This window comes from Dioscorea cayenensis, chromosome 12 (assembly GCF_009730915.1).
Source record: "Dioscorea cayenensis subsp. rotundata cultivar TDr96_F1 chromosome 12, TDr96_F1_v2_PseudoChromosome.rev07_lg8_w22 25.fasta, whole genome shotgun sequence".
In the NCBI taxonomy this organism is placed as follows: Eukaryota; Viridiplantae; Streptophyta; class Magnoliopsida; order Dioscoreales; family Dioscoreaceae; genus Dioscorea; species Dioscorea cayenensis.
Window position 1 is genome coordinate 12,933,556 of NC_052482.1, and position 20,652 is coordinate 12,954,207.

Sequence of the window (20,652 nt, forward strand, 5' to 3'; positions counted from 1 at the left end):
AGGGACCTTGTCAAGAAGAAAAACATGAATTTCTGTACTACCCCCATACTACCCAAGATGGGGCCATATGCACTCTAGCAACGGAATAATTCGTAGTGTCTCACCCAGATTTCCATACTACTCAAAGATACTGGGGCCATATGGAGGTCAGATGCACCCCTGTGATGGAAACATACGACCCAGTATGACCCTGTGGTGTATAAGACTCTCATATGACCCCCATATGACCCCTAAATGACCCGTGGGGTATATATACCGAGTTTTAGGCGTAAAATGGACTTTTTTTGCTAGATTTTTTCATGGGCATATTTTTGGGAAACATTTGAGAGGCTTGTGGCGACCTTTGGGGAGGAGTAGAAGGGCAAAGGAAGCTAGAAGATCATCCAAGCCCAAGGTCCAAGACTCTCAAGGCAAGAAGGCAACTTCATTCAAGGGGAGATCTACCACGATTTGAAGAAAGGAGACCCGCGGCTAGAGGAAGCATCATTGGGCACTCCTTTGGTGGGGAAAGCATCATTCGGCATATTCTTTACCTCCTCCACCATTTCATCTAGGGAGTGTCATTTATGCTTTTGTTTCATGTTTTGCTTGTTTGTATTGCTTGTTGTGGGATGATGACACACTAGACCCCCAAGGCCACCGGGTGTTGGTGAACCTTGGGAGGTTTTATCATGTATGTTGGATGATAACTTGTTAATTCCATGTTTGGGTAATTTTGAGATTTAATCCATTGTTTTCATGCTAAGTGCTACACTAAGGAGAAATCCATAGCTCTTTTATGAGTGTTGCATGTAGATGTGACTTGCTTGCATGTATATATTCATGAATGGATAAGAAGGGGATACTTGTATCATCACGGCGAGAGATCGGGTGTTTGGTAGCCCTCCATGTAGGTTTAATCTGAAGAAGAGTAGGTTTACTACAAAGTAAGATTTCCTCATACATAATGCAATCGTAGGGATATGGATTTGGGAGAAATTCCTATCTATGTTCGTATGGTATTAGGGTTCAATCACCAAGAAATTGGGGTTGTTCTAATCTTGGAATCTCATGGTCCATTTTACCCTTGCATCTTTAGATGATCATCCATGTTGCATGATAACCCTTCAAGGGAATCCACATCCATAGGCCTTTGCATTTCATTGATTGTCTTGCTTGCTCATTGCTTGTTCTCTCTAATTTGTTGGCAAATATCGTTTTAGCTTTAATGACATTTACTTGAGTAAAATCCATCGCTTGAGATCTTAGGCTAGATAATAGCTCAAGAAGGAGTAATAGGAGATCCTTAGCCCCATGGAATACGATCCTCGTTTCTTCACACGAGGTATTACTTGGCAATCCCGTACACTTGCGGGGAAGCAATTGTTAGGATTAGTCCCTCGAATGCCAACGAGGATACTTGTATTAGGGCATTTCATTTGTATTATACATTCTTATTTAGTAGGCATTTATTTTGATGTTCATATAAATCTTGTGATGGCATTATAATTAGTTTTGAATATCATAGTCCATGTGTATTAAGTTAAAACTTCTACTCTTTGTGGAATAAAGAGGAGAGCACTAGAAGGGTTTGGTACTTATACACTTAAATAGTTCACAAATTGGAGAACCTTTAATTGGGCATTAAAGGTTCATAAGGATTTGTATGACATATACTTTGACAAAGAGTGCTAGTTGAACACTATGGAATAGTGGGAGCATATGCCATAAATGCATCATTGGGAATTGTTGTATTCGAACATGACTCGCAACAATCCAATCACATGGGTTTTACTCTTTCACAGTCAATGATTGGGATTGTTCGTTATGATCATATGAGTCGACCTTAGACCTGAGGTATCATGATCACAATGTACTTGTGACGTCTAGTATGTTATTAGAGTTGTTAGGCTCAGTTCAACTTTTGGTTGGGCCGACCTCGAAGTGCGACTATGTCTGGCAGGTAGCAATTGTGAGTGATCACCAAGAAGGAATTCGTTCTCTCGGAAGTAAACAACTCAGTATCCTATGCGACTATAAGTATGTGAGATTAGAAGACCTTGGCCAAGACAGTCAAACTAATCGTGTGGGACAGGAAGGGTAGTTTGGTAATCTCACCCCACTATAGTTATTTGCATATGATCGAGTTCAGTGAGTTTGACAATTACCATGGCTCTCACTCGGTTGGTATAAGAGAATGAAAGGTTTATACACATATGGTAATCATAATCGGAAAGGTTTGTAATGATCTACTCATTCGTGTTCAATTGGGTTATGACGCGTTGCCACTGGGCTGGCTAGGTGTTACCCACGTCCTTTGGTATCCTCCCATTGGCAATCGAAATGAACCTAGGGAGTCACGCTTAAAAGAGATAAAGAATCACCTCGCTTTTGAGTATTGTAGAATTATCAATTTACAATTTTACTCATGGGATGAGTGAAATTGTAAATTGATCTAGGGTTTTTTTGTCTTTAAGTTTAAATTTTTGATTTAAATTCGATGGAGTCGAATAGATAATCAAAAATTATGAGGACTCAAAGATAAAAAGTGGTTTTTAGTTAGATTAGGACCCGATATTTCTAATAGAACTTCTATGGTAATGTTTATCATATAATGAAGGTTCATATTTTGAATAGGACTTCATAATTGAATGATGTTTATCATGTTATGAAGGTTCATATTTCGAATAGAACTCATAATTGAATAATGTTTATCATGTTTTATGAAGTTTCTATAAATATGACTCCTCTCCAACTATAGAATAGTCTCAATTAATTCTCTAGTGAGAAAATTCCCTAGCTCCCTCTTCCTCTCTAACCCTAGCCGCTATTTGGAGAAGAAGTAGGAGATTGTTTCTTAATTCCGGCGTGTGATCTAGAGGCGTGAAACTTTCGTTCAACGCTAGGAGATCTACGACAATCCGAGAGATAAATTCGGCGCATCAAAAGAAAGAAAATCATTAAGAGGTAATTTTCTAGGCATTTTTAATTAAATTACGGTGCTCATTAAAACAATTAGAATATATATCGCAAATATATCATTGCTTCCGCATGCCCTTTTAATGTTATTTGATTTTTTTGATATTACCCAACAGTGGTACCAGAGCGAGGCTATTTGTTTTAATGAACACTATGTCTAAAAATCATATTATTTCATTGGTAGAAAACATGTTAAAATTGAATTTATGCATGTGTTCTTAATTTCTTAATTAAGGTTTTATTAATGTTTTATTTTACAATATTACATGGGATAAAATCTTTAATTTAGATTAATAATAATAACAATTATTATAATAATTAATAATAATAATAATAAATATATATATTTTGCATGTATGCATGCCCGATGTGGCCCTTCGAAGGGTGTGCTGCACATGGCTGTGCAATACTGGGCCCATGTTGAGAACTGCGCGCAGCCTTTGTAAGGGCCCATGAGCATAGCCACACTGTGTGCAGAGAGCGTCTGGCCCGGCCCGTAGTGCACAAAGACCGTGATGATGTTCTGCCTCAGGTCGGCCCACGTGCTACAAAGGCACTATGCGCAGGGCCTATGTGGGCCGGCCCACATGTTACAGGCCACTGTGCTCAGGACCTATGTTGGCCGGCCCACAGTGCTACAGGGCCCTCATTGGGCCCATGATTTTTATTTATTTTATTATTATTTATTAATTGGTAGTATCATTTTATTTTATTTATTTAAAATAGATAAATAAATAAATAAATAACTACTAAGAGGTTGTGCTGCACTATGTGATTATTATATTAATTTTTTATTATTATTATTATTATTTATTTTATTTTAAATAAAGTTAAATCCACACCAATGAAATTTATGATTGTTTATATTTGATGTGTTGAATGGAATAATGGCATACGATCATGAACATTAGGGCTTTTTTATATTTATTTTATTTTTGTGCTTATGTATTTTGGGCCATGTTGTGTCCGATGTTATTTTCTTTAATTTTTGCAAAAGTAGATTGTATCTAGGATACATATTTGTAAATTTTAGAGAAAATATAAAGTGACACAAGAGTCCGAGAATTCGTGGAGCAAGAAGCCCGACGTAAAGTCCTTTTGTACGGAGCACAAAACCATGTAATAGTTTGGGATTTATTTTAGATTAATCTATTAAAATAGCTGAATCATAGATGTTCATGATAGTATGGATGTGATGGCTTGAATGTGAATGTATGTTTTATTTATACATGCATGATTAATGAAATGTGAGACCCAATTAATAACTTGTAAACAATTCTCCCAAAAAAATTAACACTAAGTTGAAGGGCATAGGATGTCCTAGCTCTCCACAAAGCTTTGGGTGATTAGAGTTATGAGGGTGCATGATATCTTCCCTTTACGAGGGGGTCTTGTATTCGCTTATAATTTTATGAACCTTTAGTGCATTGAATGTCGTCAGTCGAAACAAATTCCTCCCCAATTATACTGTATGGGTTGAGGGGGTGGAATTCAATTGTTAGATTGACAGAAGTTGGTGGGCTTGACTCAGATAGTTTATGAGCCAATTAAATTGTATGGGTTGAGGCTTGGTAAACTATGGGCCAAAATTGATTGGACTGCCTATGGACTAGGTTGGCATCGGACGCCACTTTATTGACTCTAGTGGTGCAATTATACTGTATGGGTTGAGCCCCAGTGGATTTAATAAAGAACACAATCACTCACTACGAGGTCCTACCAACGAGGATTTCCGATTTCTATAGTGGGAGTGTAGATTTGCGAAAAATGTAGTGGGAGCCAAGTTTTATTTAAAGACCTAAATATAACTTGGGTATAATATAAGTGAACTAATAATCTGGTTTTTATTTTCTTGCAGTTTATTTCTCGATATGACTAATAACCCACTTAATATTTTCTTAAGAAAAATATCCTTACCGGGCCCAATTATGTAGATTGGCTCAGGAATTTGAGGATAATCCTCAATTTAGAGCGAATCAGATACGTTCTTGAGGACGATATTCCTACCAAACCTCCACCCGAGGCATGGAAGGAAGAACAAGATATTTATCGAAAATGGCTCGATGATGACTTGTGAGTGAGGAGCTATATGTTAGCCTCTATGAACATTGATCTGCAAAGCTCTCATGAAAAGATGAGTGATGCGAGATCGGTGCTTTTGCACTTGCAGGAGCTCTATGAAGAGCATAGCGGACTGCTCGGTATGAAATATCTAGAGAGCTTTTTAAGGCAAAGATGAGTGAGGGTGGAGAACTTGGAGAGCATGTCCTCAAGATGATCTCTATGATTGAGAGGTTGGAAGCTCTTGACTTTTCCATGGACTACAACCTTCAGGTTGATCTCATCTTGCAGTCTCTTCCTGACTCCTTCTCTCAATTTATTGTTAATTTTAACATGAATGAGATTGAGTGCACACTGGCTGGTCTTCTTAACAAGCTAGCAAGTACTCAATCTCAAATGAAGACTAAAAGGAAGGATATTGTTGCTTTGACTATCTCTACTTCTTGGCCCTCAAAGCCCAAGAAGAAAAAGAAGCCCAAGAAGCAGAATGCCCTGGCTCCCAAGGTAGTGGGAGGAGTGGGTAAGAATAAAGGTGTGGCTCTTGTGGTTTATGCGAGTGAGAGCTCCAAGCAAGCGGGCAAGTGTTTCCATTGTGGCGAGGCCGGTCATTGGAAGCGGGATTGTCCACAGCTTAGAGCTGATGGCGCTACAGGTATGGAATAATTTGTTTTCAAAGCAAATTGTTCAATTTCTGTATTTTCTACTTCTTGGATTCTTGATTCAAGAGCTAGTGCTCACATTTGTATTATGGATCATAATCTGGAAAGAAGATGGAAGCTGGGTGAATGAAAGGTGATGATCAACGTGGGAAGCGGACAGTGTGTCGTAGCAACTCACATAGGATCTACTTCTATTCTTTCATATTTTGGACATGTTTTAGTTTTAGAGGATTGTTAAGTATTACCAAACAGGGTAAAGAACATTATTTCTGTTCCTGTTTTAGTCAGAAAAAGGATATGTATTTAAATTTGGTCAAACTAATTGTGATATTTATTTTGGAAATAAATTAGTTGGCAATGCCTCTTTAGTTAATTGATTGTATTATCTGAATGTCCAGAATAAATATGTTGTGAATGCTATCATTAAAAGGGATGGTAGGCATGAGATAAATCAAAAACTTGTATGGCATTTGAGATTAGGTCATGCTGGAGGACAAAGGATTCATGAGTTGGAGAAAAATGGCCTTGTAGGTCCATTGGGATTGAATCCTTATCCGATAGATGAGTCTTGTATTTTTGGCAAGATGACCAAATCTCCTTTCATTGTACCTCTTAAGAGGGCACCACAAGTTTTAGATTTAGTGTACACCGATGTTTGTGGGCCGATCAGTGAGATGGCTCGCGGTGGATTCCATTATTTCATGACTTTTACTGATGACCATTCTAGGTATGGTTATGAAGAACAAGTCAAACATACTTGACATGTTTAGAAAGTATATGGCTTTAGTGGAAAATCAAGTTGGTTATCGTATAAAGACACTATGATCGAATCGTGGTAGTGAGTATATGAATACCAAGATTGACTTGTTCTTAAAGGAACATGGGATAGTTTCACAATTAGCACCACCAGCGACTCCTCAATTGAATGGGGGTGGCTAAGCATACGAATCGAACCTTGTTGGACATGATTCATTCTATGCATAGTTACATATTTCTTTATAGGGGTCATGCACTTCTCATGAAAGGAGCTTTTGGATAGCTATGAAGTGTATGTTGAAGTATTTTTAGGACTAAAGATATGCTTCTAATCTATAGCAATGGAGAGTTAAGTGTTGATGGTTACGTAGATTCAGACTTTCAGCCTAATGTTGATGACCCGAAGATCCACTTTTAGGGTTTAATTATATTCATTCTTAATGGTAAAGCAGTGAGATGAAATACTTGTAAGTTACTACTGCAGATTCCACCACTAAGACTGAATATGTGGGTGCATCAAAGGTTGTTTGGATTAAGAAGTTCTTGATAGAATGTCTGGTGGTTCAAAATGTGGAAGCTCTTATTATCACTTTATTGTGACAACAATAGAGCTGTAGCACAGGCATAAGAACGAAGATCTCAAAGTATATCCAAACATATCGAGTTGCGGTACCACATCATTTGAGAGATCGTTAGAAGAGTTATCATAGCCATGTAGAAAATAGCCTCAGCAGATAACTTAGCTGACCTACTCATCATGCCACTATCATAAGCTGTGTTAAATCGACATCCTAATTAAGAAGATGGGTGTAAGATGCCATAGTGGTTGGCATTGAGTACAAGTGGGAGATTGTTAGGATTATGCCCTCGAATGCCAACGAGGATACTTGTATTAGTGCATTTCATTTGTATTATACATTCTTATTTAGTAGGCATTTATTTTGATGTTCATATAAATCTTGTGATGGCATTATATTTAGTTTTGATTATCATAGTCCATGTGTATTAAGTTAAAACTTCTACTCTTTGTGGAATAAAGAAGAGATCACTAGAAGGGTTTAGTACTTATACACTTAAATAGTTCGCAAATCGGAGAACCTTTAATTGGGCATTAAAGGTTCATAAGGATTTGTATGACATATACATTGACAAAGAGTGCTAGTTGAACACTATGGAATAGTGGGAGCATATGCCATAAATGCATCATTGGGAATTGGTGTATTAGAACATGACTCGCAACAATCCAATCACATGAGTTTTACTCTTTGACAGTCAATGATTGGGATTGTTGGTTACGATCATATGAGTGGACCTTAGACCTGAGGTATCATGATCACAATGTACTTGTGACGTCTAGTCTGTTACTAGAGTTATTAGGCTCAATTCACCTTTTGCTAGGGCCGACCTCGAAGTGCGACTATGTCTGGCAGGTAGCAGTTGTGAGTGATCACCAAGAAAGAATTCGTTCTCTCGCAAGTAAACGACTCAGTATCCTATGCAACTATAAGTATGTGAGATTAGAAGACCTTGGCCAAGCTAGTCAAACTAATCATGTGGAACACGAAGGGTAGTTTGGTAATCTCACCCCACTATAGTTATTTGCATATGATCGAGTTCAGGGAGTTTGACAATTACCATGGCTCTCACTCGGTTGGGATACAAGAACGAAAGGTTTATACACATGGTAATCATAATCGGAAAGGTTCGTAATGATCTACTCATTCACGTTCAATTGGGTTGTGACGTGGGGCCACTGGGCTGGCTAGGTGTTACCCACGTCCTTTGGTATCCCCCATTGCCAATCGAAACGAACCTAGGGAGTCACACTTAAAGGGATAAAAAATCAGTCTCGTTTTGAGTACAGGTGTAAAATTGTCAATTTACAATTTTACTTCATGGGATGAGTGAAATTGTAAATTGATCTAGGGTTTTTGTCTTAAGTTTAAATTTTGATTTAAATTTGATGGAGTCGAATAGATAATCAAAATTATGAGAACTCAAAGATAAAAGTGGTTTTAGTTAGATTAGGACTCATATTTCTAATAGAACTTATATGGTAATGTTTATGATATTATGAAGGTTCATATTTTGAGTAGGACTTCATAATTGAATGATGTTTATCATGTTATGAAGGTTCATATTTCGAATAGAACTCATAATTGAATAATGTTTATCATGTTTTATGAAGTTTCTATAAATATGACTCCTCTCCAACTATAGAATAGTCTCAATTACTTCTCTAGTGAGAAAATTCCCTAGCTCCCTCTTCCTCTCTAACCCTAGGCGCTATTTGGAGAAGAAGTAGGAGATTGTTTCTAAATTCCGGCGTGTGATCTAGAGGCATGAAACTTTCGTTCGACGCTAGGAGATCTACGACAATCCGAGAGATAAATTCGGCGCATCAAAAGAAAGAAAATCATTAAGAGGTAATTTTCTAGGCCTTTTTTAATTAAATTACGGTGCTCATTAAAAAAATTATAATATATATCACAAATATATCATTGCTTCCATATGCCCTTTTAATGTTATTTGATTTTTGCGATATTACCCAACAGCAATCAAGTTTTTGGCATCGTTGCTGGGGACTTTAAGGAATTCTAGGAAACTTTTAGATTATTACTCTAGCTATTTTTATTTTACTTGTACATATTAATCTTTGTTCATATTTTTCTTATTTTATTTAACTTTGTTCTTTATATATATTGTCTTTTGTGCAATGTATAATTTTCTTGCCAAATTCATGGGGCTTACAATCGGTCAAGTTCTTGGTGTGAGCAACTACAAGGAAAGAAATTTAAACCTGAGGATGTTTTTACCGCATTCATGCAAAGCCCTGAGGCACAATTTTCTCTTAAGGACATCAAGCTCGGGACTCATCCCAAGGTCACAAACACTTGCTTGGTTAATATAAATACCCAGCCTTAAGGGCAATTTAATAAATTGAGCACTATCTTAAGAGATGTCCAAGAATACTTCCATAGGCTAGAACGACGGGTTGAAGAACTTGCTGAAGTAATGACCAAGAAACAACAAATTCATGAGCCAGAAACACAAAGTCCAAGTGCAACTAAGAATGAAAATGAAGAGAGTAAAGATGTAAATGAGGTGGAAGAAATCTTTGGTGTTTGGGAGGTTGGATGGGTAGAAAAAGGGGTATCAATACCCCTTGAGCACGTCCTTGGCATAGAAGTGAATGAACACACCAAGCACAAAAGAGAAATATCCGGGATAGTTGAAGATGTGAATAGAAAGTCAAAGCCATTTAGAAACCCACCTATACCCGGGTTGGATGATTCTCAACCAAAAATTTTTCCATGGAAGCCCAAACAATGTCTATCGGCAATTCGAGAGCATCCAACATTGGTTGAAGAACAAAATTTAGGTAGGTCATTAACACCATGCAAAAATCCACCCATGCCTTCCTTGAGCAACTCCCAACCAAAACTATTTCCTTGGATGCCCAAACAATTTTCTAGACTGCTTGAAGGAGATCTTACCGGGTGTGGAATAGAAGTGGAGAGGATGCTCAAGCCGTCAAATGACCCGCCTAAGCCACGATTGCATAACTCCCGGCCTAAACTTTTCCCTTGGAGGCCTAAAGGTACCATGTTCAAGGTATTCACAAGCTCATCATCCCGGAAGGTAATTATTTTCTTTCATGGAAGTAGCTATGCTACATGTAGCGGGATGAACACACCATTTTCAAGCCTCCTTAGGTAAGGAATGAGGTACATCAGGCTCGTGACGTTAAACAAGTGCTTCTTGGGAGGCAACCCAAGCATTAGGGGGTGTTTTCTTACATTTTTTGTATTTTTAGATCTTAGTCCATTTCTACTTTCATATTTCATAGGCTTGTTTGCTTTTAAATAAGTTCATGCTCACACACTTTGCACATTGCTCTCATCGATTTTATTGTGGTTTAATCATGCATCTTCTTGAGAAACTCATGTTTTGGTGTCATTTCATGCGCTAGATCATTGTTTTATTCATTTCATTCATTTTTGGAGAAGTCTTCAAGCTTGCCATATCATTTTTACATCATTTGAAGCAGGGTTTTGGGGTTTAGAGAGCAAATTTTAGTCATGCAGCCATCCATAACCCATATGGAGGCCTTCTGTGACATTTGGGGCACCAAACAGAGCCTCGGCTATGTCCCAGACGGGCCCCCATACGGCCCCCCATACTGGGCCATCTGGGATGCCATCCAGAATGCCCGAGAGGCCTTCTCAGGCCATACGGCCCCCATACGGGCCGTATGGGGGCCGCATGGCCCGGTTCTTGCCCATTTAACCCTCATCTCTCTTCTTTCTCTTCTCTTTCTTCCATTCTCTTCTTTTCTCTCTTTTTCCACCGACTTTTTCTCTTCTTTCTCACTCATTTTGTGGCCAAATCTCCTCATTTTTTCTCCTAAATCTTCTTCTCATCCATTTGAAACGTTGATCTAGTAGTTTTCCTCTAGTTTAACGCTAGTTTTCTCAAGATTTTGTCGGTATGCTTTTCAATGCCCTAGTTTTATTTTTTTCATTTCTTCGGCATTCTTGGAGCTTTTGTGTGGAATTTCTTTAGCATTTTGCTTGGTTTTGGATGGTGTGATTGTTATGGATGAAGTCTCCCTTGAATTTATGTAAAACATTTTTCGATTTTCATGTTTTTGGGGAGGTTTTTTCGAAATGAACAGTACCCATACGGCCGTATGGACACGATACATCATATTTTTCATTGTTACTTCATCCCATGCACTACATTTTGAATTATATTGGATTCCTCTATGCTTGATTGGGTTTTTCATGTTTCTTAGGAATGTTGTGGATGAAGAAATTGACAATCAACCATGGAGTGATATTTGCACCACATGGGTGACCACATGGAACAAGATGTCATGTTGTGATGAGAGACCTAATTCTAAGGACAAGGATGAGCATGGAGACTTTATTTTATTGTTTTGACTTTATTTTCTAGTTTTTGTGTTCTCTTTGTATTTTGTTTTAGTTTTTGCATGATTACTCCAAATCTCTCCTTTGTAAGTTTTTGTGGAATGATGATGTCCCCTTTATGCTTTGCAGAGCATTAAGGGAGCTTGGTGTGCCCTCCTTCCATTTGGTGGAAGCCGGACCCGACATGTATAACTAGCCATACCTTTTGTTGTGCCACACCTCACAACGAGCACAAGTTGAACCGGGGAGTTCGTTTTCACCCTTCTCTATTATTTTCATTGCTTTATCTAGCATGCTTTTCATGATTAGTGTACATTGAGGGCAATGTACAACATTAAGTGTGGGGATGGGTGTATTTCATGTATTAGGATTATTTGCTACATGCTAGTGTTACCTATGATGGCTTTGTTCATTCTTGTAAGATTCTTTTAGCTTGGACTAATGATTGATGTGAGTTACTTGTTTCTATGCTTTATTGAATCCTGTTTTACCCCTAGTATTGTCATGTGCACTGAATTTTTTGTCGATGCCCTGGGAATAGCCAATGTGACTACTCTCTAACTCTCTTGTATGCGTAACACACTACTTTGAGTACTTGGCCTTAGAACACTAAGTTCTTTCCTTCAATGGACTCTTAAGAACTTCTAAGTCTTGTTGAGATAATCCTAGTTTTGTGGCATGTAGTGTACTCTGATGATGTGATCTAGGGTGAATGTAAAAAAAAATGAGTCTATGTCAGTATTCCTCTGCTATTGAAGCATGAATGCTTCTATATGGACTGTAATTGAGTAGTTGGGTGGCTCTTGTGCCTAACTAGCATGTGCACCCTCCAGAAAGATTTCAAAATGATTTTCTTGCAGTCTGTGTTAGTCGGACTCGAAAAAAAAAAGAAAAAAAGAAAAAAAATGATGAAATCAAAATAAAACCTAGTCATCTTTTTGAGTACCTACCAAAGGTTTTCAGTAGAGAGTGGACTTAGTTTCAAGATATTGAACTAGAAGGATCTTATTTGGCCATTGAAGTAGCACTTAGTAGTTTAAGACATAGTATTCTTTGTATGTGGAGTGATTAGCATCTAGAGCTGTACTGATTGAAGTCCTTAGGCTAGACCAGATCAGGGCAAATGAGATATAAGATTCACTTACACGACACAGACATATAAGGGGTGAGACAGAATATTTTTATTATGCTTATTGACTATGACTCAACATCTATGTATCATTGTCCATTGCTTTTGGAGTCTTATATTTACTTGATGCTAGAGGTAATGCATTTAGCCACTTCTCAGTCTCTTTGTCTTTCATGAGTTGATTGCTTAGGGACAAGCAATGCTTAAGTGTGGGGATATTTGATAAGTGTCTAAATGTAGATGTTTTCATGTATATATCGTATTCACTTTGCATGTATTTTGTGAGGTTTGATGCCAATTTTGCGCTTAATCATCTACTATTTGCTTTGTAGGGCATAAGGAAGCCATGGAGAACAAGAAGATATCATTTGGGCGAAAAGAGAAGAAAACAGGAATTTTATACTACCCCATACTACCCAGTATGGGGCTGTATGCACTGTAGCAGCAGAATGATTCGGAGTGCCTGCACAGATTTCCATACTACCCAGTATACGGGGCCGTATGGAGGCCGTATGCACCTCGTATGGAACGCGAATCTATGGTTTTTGAGTGCTATACGACCCCCATACAACCCGTATGCCTCGGGGGGTATATATATTGACTTTTAGGGCAGAAAAGGGACTTTTTGGCTAGACTTTTTGCTGGGCATATTTTGGGAGACACTTGAGAGGCTTGTGGCGACCTTGGGGAGGAGAAGAAGGGCAAGGAAGCTAGAAGATCATCCAAGCCCAAGGTCCAAGACTCTTAAGGCAAGAAGGCAACTTCATTCAAGGGGAGATCTACCATGATTTGAAGGAAGGAGACCCGCGGCTAGAGGAAGCGTCATTGGGCACTCGTTTGGCTGGGAAAGCGTCATTCGGCATATTCTTCACCTCCTCCAGCATTTCATCTAGGAAGTGTCATTTATGCTTTTGTTTCGTGTTTTGCTTGTTTGTATTGCTTGTTGTTGGATGATCACACACTGGACCCCCAAGACCACCGGGTGTTGGTGAACCTTGGGGGGTTTTATCATGTATGTTGGATGATAACTTGTGATAAACGCGTAAATGTATGTATTTCATATGTATTAATCGTGTATTATTTGTGAACATGTTAACGAATTGATGCCCGTTTTATGTCTAAATTGGTTATTTCGGTGTTGCAGGTCTTAAATAAGTCAAACAATGCTCAAAAACACTGTAGCTGAGCACTGTAGCACCGGCAGGTTTTTGGGCATTTGGCTGTGAGCTTCACGGGCTCCATGCGCCCACATGGAGCCCGCATGGACTGACGGGGTATATAAGAAACTGATTTCTTCTAGGGCAAGAGGAGGAGTTTTTTGGGGAGAGTTCTTCAAGCCGATTTTCATCAGTCTTTGAGAGGCAAGATTACATGTTTTGGAGAAGGGAAATCTAAGGGAGAAGCTCGGATTTGGCTAGATCTTCATCGATCTCTTCTTTGGGAGTTTGTAGACGACGAGGGAAGCCGCCCCCATTGCGGCGTCCATGGAAGCCTTTCCACCTAGCTTGGCTTGTCTTCCTTCTTCCATTGTTTGAGGGAGTTTTTATTATGCCATTTGTAGTTGTTTGCATGGATTTGTTGCTTGGATTTGTTTGTATGGACGAGTAGACCCCAAGGTCACCGGATGCCGGTGAACCTTGGGGTGAACTTGTGTATTTGGATGATTTAAGTTTGTTTATTGCAATTGTTGTGTTTTGAGATTCATTCTTGGTGCATTTGATGTGTTGCTTACATAAGAACTCTGTAAACCAACTGCTAGGTTGTACTTAGTAGCGTGACCATCGCCCTTGTACTAGACACACCAAGTTTGGAAGGGATTCATGTACGAATACGCCGTGACCATCGAGTATTCTGCACCCTCCACTATTAGGGCTAGACCAAGTTGTGTTCCGCTCTAATTAGGGATTTCCCCACTTGTTAATGCAATCGTATGAGGATTTGATCGGAAGAAATTGCGTGTCAATACTTATACCGGATTAGGGGTCAATGGCCGTGACCATCGGGTTGACCTACTCTAGGAAATCTCTAGGTCCAAACCTTCAATTGCATGACATTCTTAGCATCCTCTGCACTTTAGTAGCCCCTAGGGAATCCGCATCCGTGACCATTCCTTTCCCCTGATTTTATACACCTCTCCGTATTTTAGTCTCCACTTGTAGTTATCTTATTTAAATTAATAGATTAGAGAAACCTTTCGAATCTGTCGGCTAGACAATAAGCGAAGAGGAAGTAAGGGTAGATCCTTGGGCCCAGGGAATACGACCCTCTCGTGCTCGCACGAGTGGTATTACTTGACGACTCCGTGCACTTGCGGATCGCACTCATCAACTTGTTAATTCCATGTTTGGGTAATTTTGAGATTTAATCCATTATTTTCATGCTAAGTGTTACACTAAGGAGAAATCCGTAGCTCTTTTATGAGTGATGCATGTAGATGTGACTTGCTCGCATGTATTAGATCATGAATGGATAAGAAGGGGATACTTGTATCATCACACCGAGAAATCGGGTGTTTGGTAGCCCTCCATGGATTTTTAATCCGAAGAAGAGTAGGTTTACTCCTAAGTGAGATTTCCTCGTACTTAATGCAATCATAGGGATATGGATTTGGGAGAAATTCCTATCTGTGTTCGTATGGGATCATGGTTCAATCGCCGAGAAATTGGGGTTGTTCTAATCTTGGAATCTCATGGTCCATTTTACCCTTGCATTTTTAGATCATCATCCATGTTGCATGATAACCCCTCAAGGGGATGCACATCCATAGGCCTTTGCATTTCATTGATTCTCTTGCTTGCTCATTGCTTCTCTCTAATTTGTTGGCAAATATCGTTTTAGCTTTAATTACATTTAGTAGAGTAAAATCCATCGCTTGAGATCTTAGGCTAGATAATAGCTCAAGAAGGAGTAATAGGAGATCCTTAGCCCCATGGAATACGATCCTCGTGTCTTCACACGGGGTATTATCTAGCGATCCCGTACACTTGTGGGGAAGCAATCAAGTTTTTGGCGCCGTTGTCGGGGAACTTAAGGAATTCTAGGAAACTTTTAGATTATTACTCTAGCCATTTCATTCTTTACTCAATTTTTTTTATTGTTATTTTTCTTTTCCTTTAATCTTAACTTTCTATCATCTTTCTCGGTTTTGCAAGGTACTGTGTGTGACATGCTCAAATCCATTGACATTGATTACACCGGATAGTGAAATTGAAAGAACTTTGCATCGAATATTGAGAGAGGTTGGTGAAGGATCGGGTACGCAGAACATTTAAATAGAGGATAGAGAGTCTTCAATCATGGCCAAAGAGCGACGCACTCTATCCGAATATGAAAGACCCCAATTCACGAGAGATGAGTTTAGTGTGCATGCACCGACCTTGGCATCCAACAACTTTGAAATTAAAGCAAGTACAATCGACATGGTCCAGAACTTGGTTCAATTCAATGGTCTAGCAAATGAAGATGCACATGACCACTTTTCCCGGTTCCTCCAAATTTGCTCTACATTCAAGATTAATGGGGTGTCCGACGATGCGATCCGTTTGAGACTATTTCCATTCAGTTTGAGAGACGGAGCTTATCGTTGGCTTACATCATTGTCTCTGGGGTCTATTAAAACATGAAAGGATATGGTTGAGAAGTTCCTTGGGAGATACTTTCCGCCAAGCAAAGCGGTGATGTTGAGGCAAGAAATTTCAGCCTTTAAGCAAGGGGAGTCCGAAACATTGTTTAAAGCCTATGAGAGATTCAAGGATCTCCTTAGAAGGTGCCCCCACCATGGTTTTGCCTCATTGATGCGAGTACAAATCATTTAGAATGGGCTGAATTATGCTACTCGCCAACTCATTGATGCCGCAGCGGGTGGTTCCCTTAGCAACAAGTATCCCGATGAGGCCGAGCAATTACTTGAGTCTATGGCAAGCAATGAATCACATTGGTCCTCAAGAGGATCTACACAAAAGACTGCTGGGCTTTATGAAGTTAGTAGCTGACACGTCTGAATATGCGTATAAATCGCAAGTGCGCGGGTGTCTAAGTAATAATTACCCGGTGAGTCGGGTAGTCGAATCCACAGGGAACGGAAGTATTAGTAATAACCACTTCTCAATTATCTAGTCGGAATCAATGAATATGATGAAGTGAACTAATTGCAAGCAAAGCAAACAAGTATGCAAGAAATAAAGTAGAAGAGTCTCAATCACTAAGGATGAGGTATTCGGGCAATGATCCCCCTAAGATTTTCCTTGAAGCTCAAGATTCACTAAATGCTCTAGAATCGAGTCTAATGAGTCGAGGTAGTCCAACGATAACCAATCCTTGTCTCCAAACAAAAGGCACTAGTCCCCTACAAGGTCCCGGTGGAGAAATCACCCAATCTCAACACTTCACACCCAATATGACCGCAATATGCTATAAGGAAACCTAAGAGTGAAACCGATTCCTAAATGTAGATCCAACCCTAATTCCCGACGAAGGATCCTAACCCCCTACAAGGTCCCGGCGGAGAAATCGAGGAATCTCATGCCTCACACCAAATATGGTTGCAAAGAGAATATGGAATACGGAGATAGGAAACACTCAATCGAAGGGGAAAGGGGACACTCCTCCATCTCAAGGCTCACCCTCTCAACCCTCTTTAATCTTGGAAATCTAACTCTAATGGAGACCTCTCACATCAAAGTATTAAATCATGCAATGTAAATCAACCACAAGGATTAACAACACTAGCAAGCAATTAAATCACAAGATTAAAACTCAAGACAACTCGGATTAACTAGAAGCATTAAGAGAATCAATCCAAAATATAAATCTTAGGGTTCACATGCCCAAATACCCACTAGGGTTTAGCCCTCCATGGGCCTAGTTACAAAACAATAATGGATACAATGAAAAGCAATAAAACCCATAGAGAAAACCCCCTCGAATTCGTGCGGATTGGCCTTGATTGGTAGTTCTACGTCTTGAAGGGTTCCTCTCCAAAGCTAGGTCGCCAATGGCCCCCGAAAATGCTATGACGTCGAAGGAACCTATCAAAGTTGGTGAAGAACTCCCTCTCAATCGGCGAAGACCTTCTCCTCAAACCCTAGCCGCCTCTCTCTCAATGTCTATGCTCAAAGCTCTACAAAAAGTCCCTTTAGAATCGGCCAAAAGGTGTATTTATAGCCTCACATCACGTCTGTCACGTGCCCCCATGCACCCATGTGGATTTTCCACGCGCGATGATAAACATGCTCCTCTTAAGGCCACACGATCGGGCACACCATCATATGGTAGGCTATACGGCTTTTCCTTCATCAATGCGTCTTGAAAGGTCTTGAAATCTTTACAAAGAGGAGGAATGTGGAGATATGGCTGCCTTTGTGCCCTTTCATTAATAAATTAGCTTGCAAAACTATGGAAGTTGGCACACATCTCCTCATACACGAACTCCTCTTGTGTCTTCCAACTTGATTTGTACAAGAACTCCCAATATTATGCCATGATAGCCTATCTTCGCTCCCTTTTGAATTCCCAATGCCTTCACAACCTATATGCATAAAAGAACACCCAATACACGAAATGAGACATAAACCGTATAAAATATGATGCTCAATGTATGTAAAACATGCATAAAAACATGTTCACTCAAGCACTTATCAGTAGCAATGATGCCTTGGCCGCGAAGGTTGATGTGTTGACTCGAAAGCTTGATCTTCTTATGGGCAGTAGTTCGAGGTCAGAATTAGTGATGAATTGTAGTACTTGCGGTGGTGGGCATGACGCAGCCCAATGTTCAATTGCTAAGACACCTCTAGATTCAAATCCCAAAAGGCTAAAGGATCGATAGGCCACGCTTTCACGGTTCGTATTCATACTCGAAATCAGAATCAAACGAGCTTTTTACCCTTTTGTTCCACACGAGATTGCTCGCTGAGCTCATCTTAGGACACAGCGTTATCTTTTAACGATGTAGCATGCACCCCAAATTTGATAAGTGTCTAAATGTAGGTGTTTTCATATATGTATCGTATGCACTTTGCATGTATTTTTGTGAGGTTTGATGCCCGCTTCATGCGCTTAATCGCTCTATTATTTGCTTTTGTAGGGCATATGGAAGCCATGGAGAACAAGAAGATATCATTTTGGCAATAAGAGAAGAAAACGATGAATTATACTACCCCATACTACCCAGGGATGGGGCCGATGCATCGTAGCAAATGGATTGAGTTGGTGTTCTGTCCGTATTTTATATTACTTTAAAGATACGGGGTCGATGGAGGCCGTATGCACCCCTGCCCTGAACGCGAATCTAGGGTTTCGTGTGCATATACGACTCCCATACGACCCCCTATACGTCCCATGATGCCTTGGGGTATATATACTCACTTTTAGGGCTTATTAAAGAACTTTTGTCTGGCCAACTTTTGGGGAGGATCATTTTGGGAGATTTTGGGCGACCTTGGGGAGGAGAAGAAGGGCAAGAAAGCTAGAAGATCATTCAAGCCCAAGGTCCAAGGCTCTCAAGGCAAGAAGGCAACATCATTCAAAGTGGGAGATCGATCACGACTTGAAGGAAGGAGAACTGCTGCTAGAGGAAGCGCCATTCGGCATTCCTTTGAGCGGGAAGCGTCATTCGGCATATTCTCGCCCCATCCTTCACCATTTCATCTAGGAGTGTCATACTCATGTCTTTGTTTCTATGTTTTGCTTGATTGTATGCTTTTGTTATGAGATGATGACATATCAGACCCCCAAGGCCACCGGTGTTGGGTGAACCTTGGGGTTTTATCATGTATTTTTGGATGATTGCTTGTTAACTCTATGCTTGGGTATTTTTGAGATCTAATCCATTGTTTTCATGCTAAGTGTTACACCAAGGAGAAATCAGTAGCTCTTTTATGAATGATGCATGTAGATGTGACTTGCTTGCATGTATTAGGTCATGAATGGATTAGAAGGGGGATACTTGTATCATCACGCAGAAATTGGGTGTTTGGTAGCCCTCCATGTAGGTTTAATCCGAAGAAGAGTAGGTTTATTCCTAAGCGAGATTTCCTTGTACTTAATGCAATCGTAGGAATGTAGATTTGGAAGAAATTCCTATCTATGTTCGTATGGGATTAGGGTTCAATCACGAGAAATTGGGGTTGTTCTAATCTTGGAATCTCATGGTCCAATTTACTCCTTGCATCTTTTAAATCATCATCCATGTTGCATGATAACCCCTCAAGGGGATCCACATCCATAGGCCTTTGCACTTCATTGATTCTCTTGCTTGCTTATTGCTTGTTCTCTAATTTGCTAGCAAATCTTGTGTTTAGTTTTTATTTGTATTTAGTAGAGTAAATCCATCACTTAAGATCTTAGGCTAGATAATAGCTCGAGAAGGAGTAATAGGAGATCCCTTAGCCCCGTGGAATACGATCCTCGTGTCTTTGCACGAGGTATTACTTGGCGATCCCGTACACTTGCGGGGAAGCGATCACCAGCCAAACTCCCCACCTGACAATATCTTCCGCCCAGATCGGCCGGCGGGGGGCGGCCTGGAGCCAAAAGGAGGGCGGAGCCCCGCCTCGTCCGACGGAATAAGTAAAATAACGCTGAAAGTAGTGGTATTTCACTCCGCCCGAGGGCTCCCCACTTATCCTACACCTCTCAAGTCATTTCACAAAGTCGGACTAGAGTCAAGCTCAACAGGTCTTCTTTCCTCACGATTCCGCCAAGCCCGCTCCCTTTGGTACCGTGGTTTCACCGGATAGTAGAGCGAGGGACGGTGGGAATCTCGTTAATCCATTCATGCGCGTCACTAATTAGATGACGAGGCATTTGGCTACCTTTAAGAGAGTCATGAGTTATCTCGCCTGCTTTACTCCGAGCTTGGTTGAATTTCTTCACTTTGACATTCGAGCACTCTGGCGTAAAATCACATTGCGTGAGCATCCGGGGACCATCGCAATGCTTTGTTTTAATTAAACAGTGGATTCCCTTGTCCGCATTTCCCGCTTGGGCCCGTCCGTCCCCCGTGCCGGGCGCTGGCTCGCGCATGGACGCAGCTCGAGTAGTCCGGCCGACAAGCGAGTTCAGGGCGCGGACCCCGTGCTCACCCTCGAGCCAATCCTTTTCTCGGGTTACGGATCTGTTTTGTCGACTTCCCTTACCTACATTGTTCCATCGG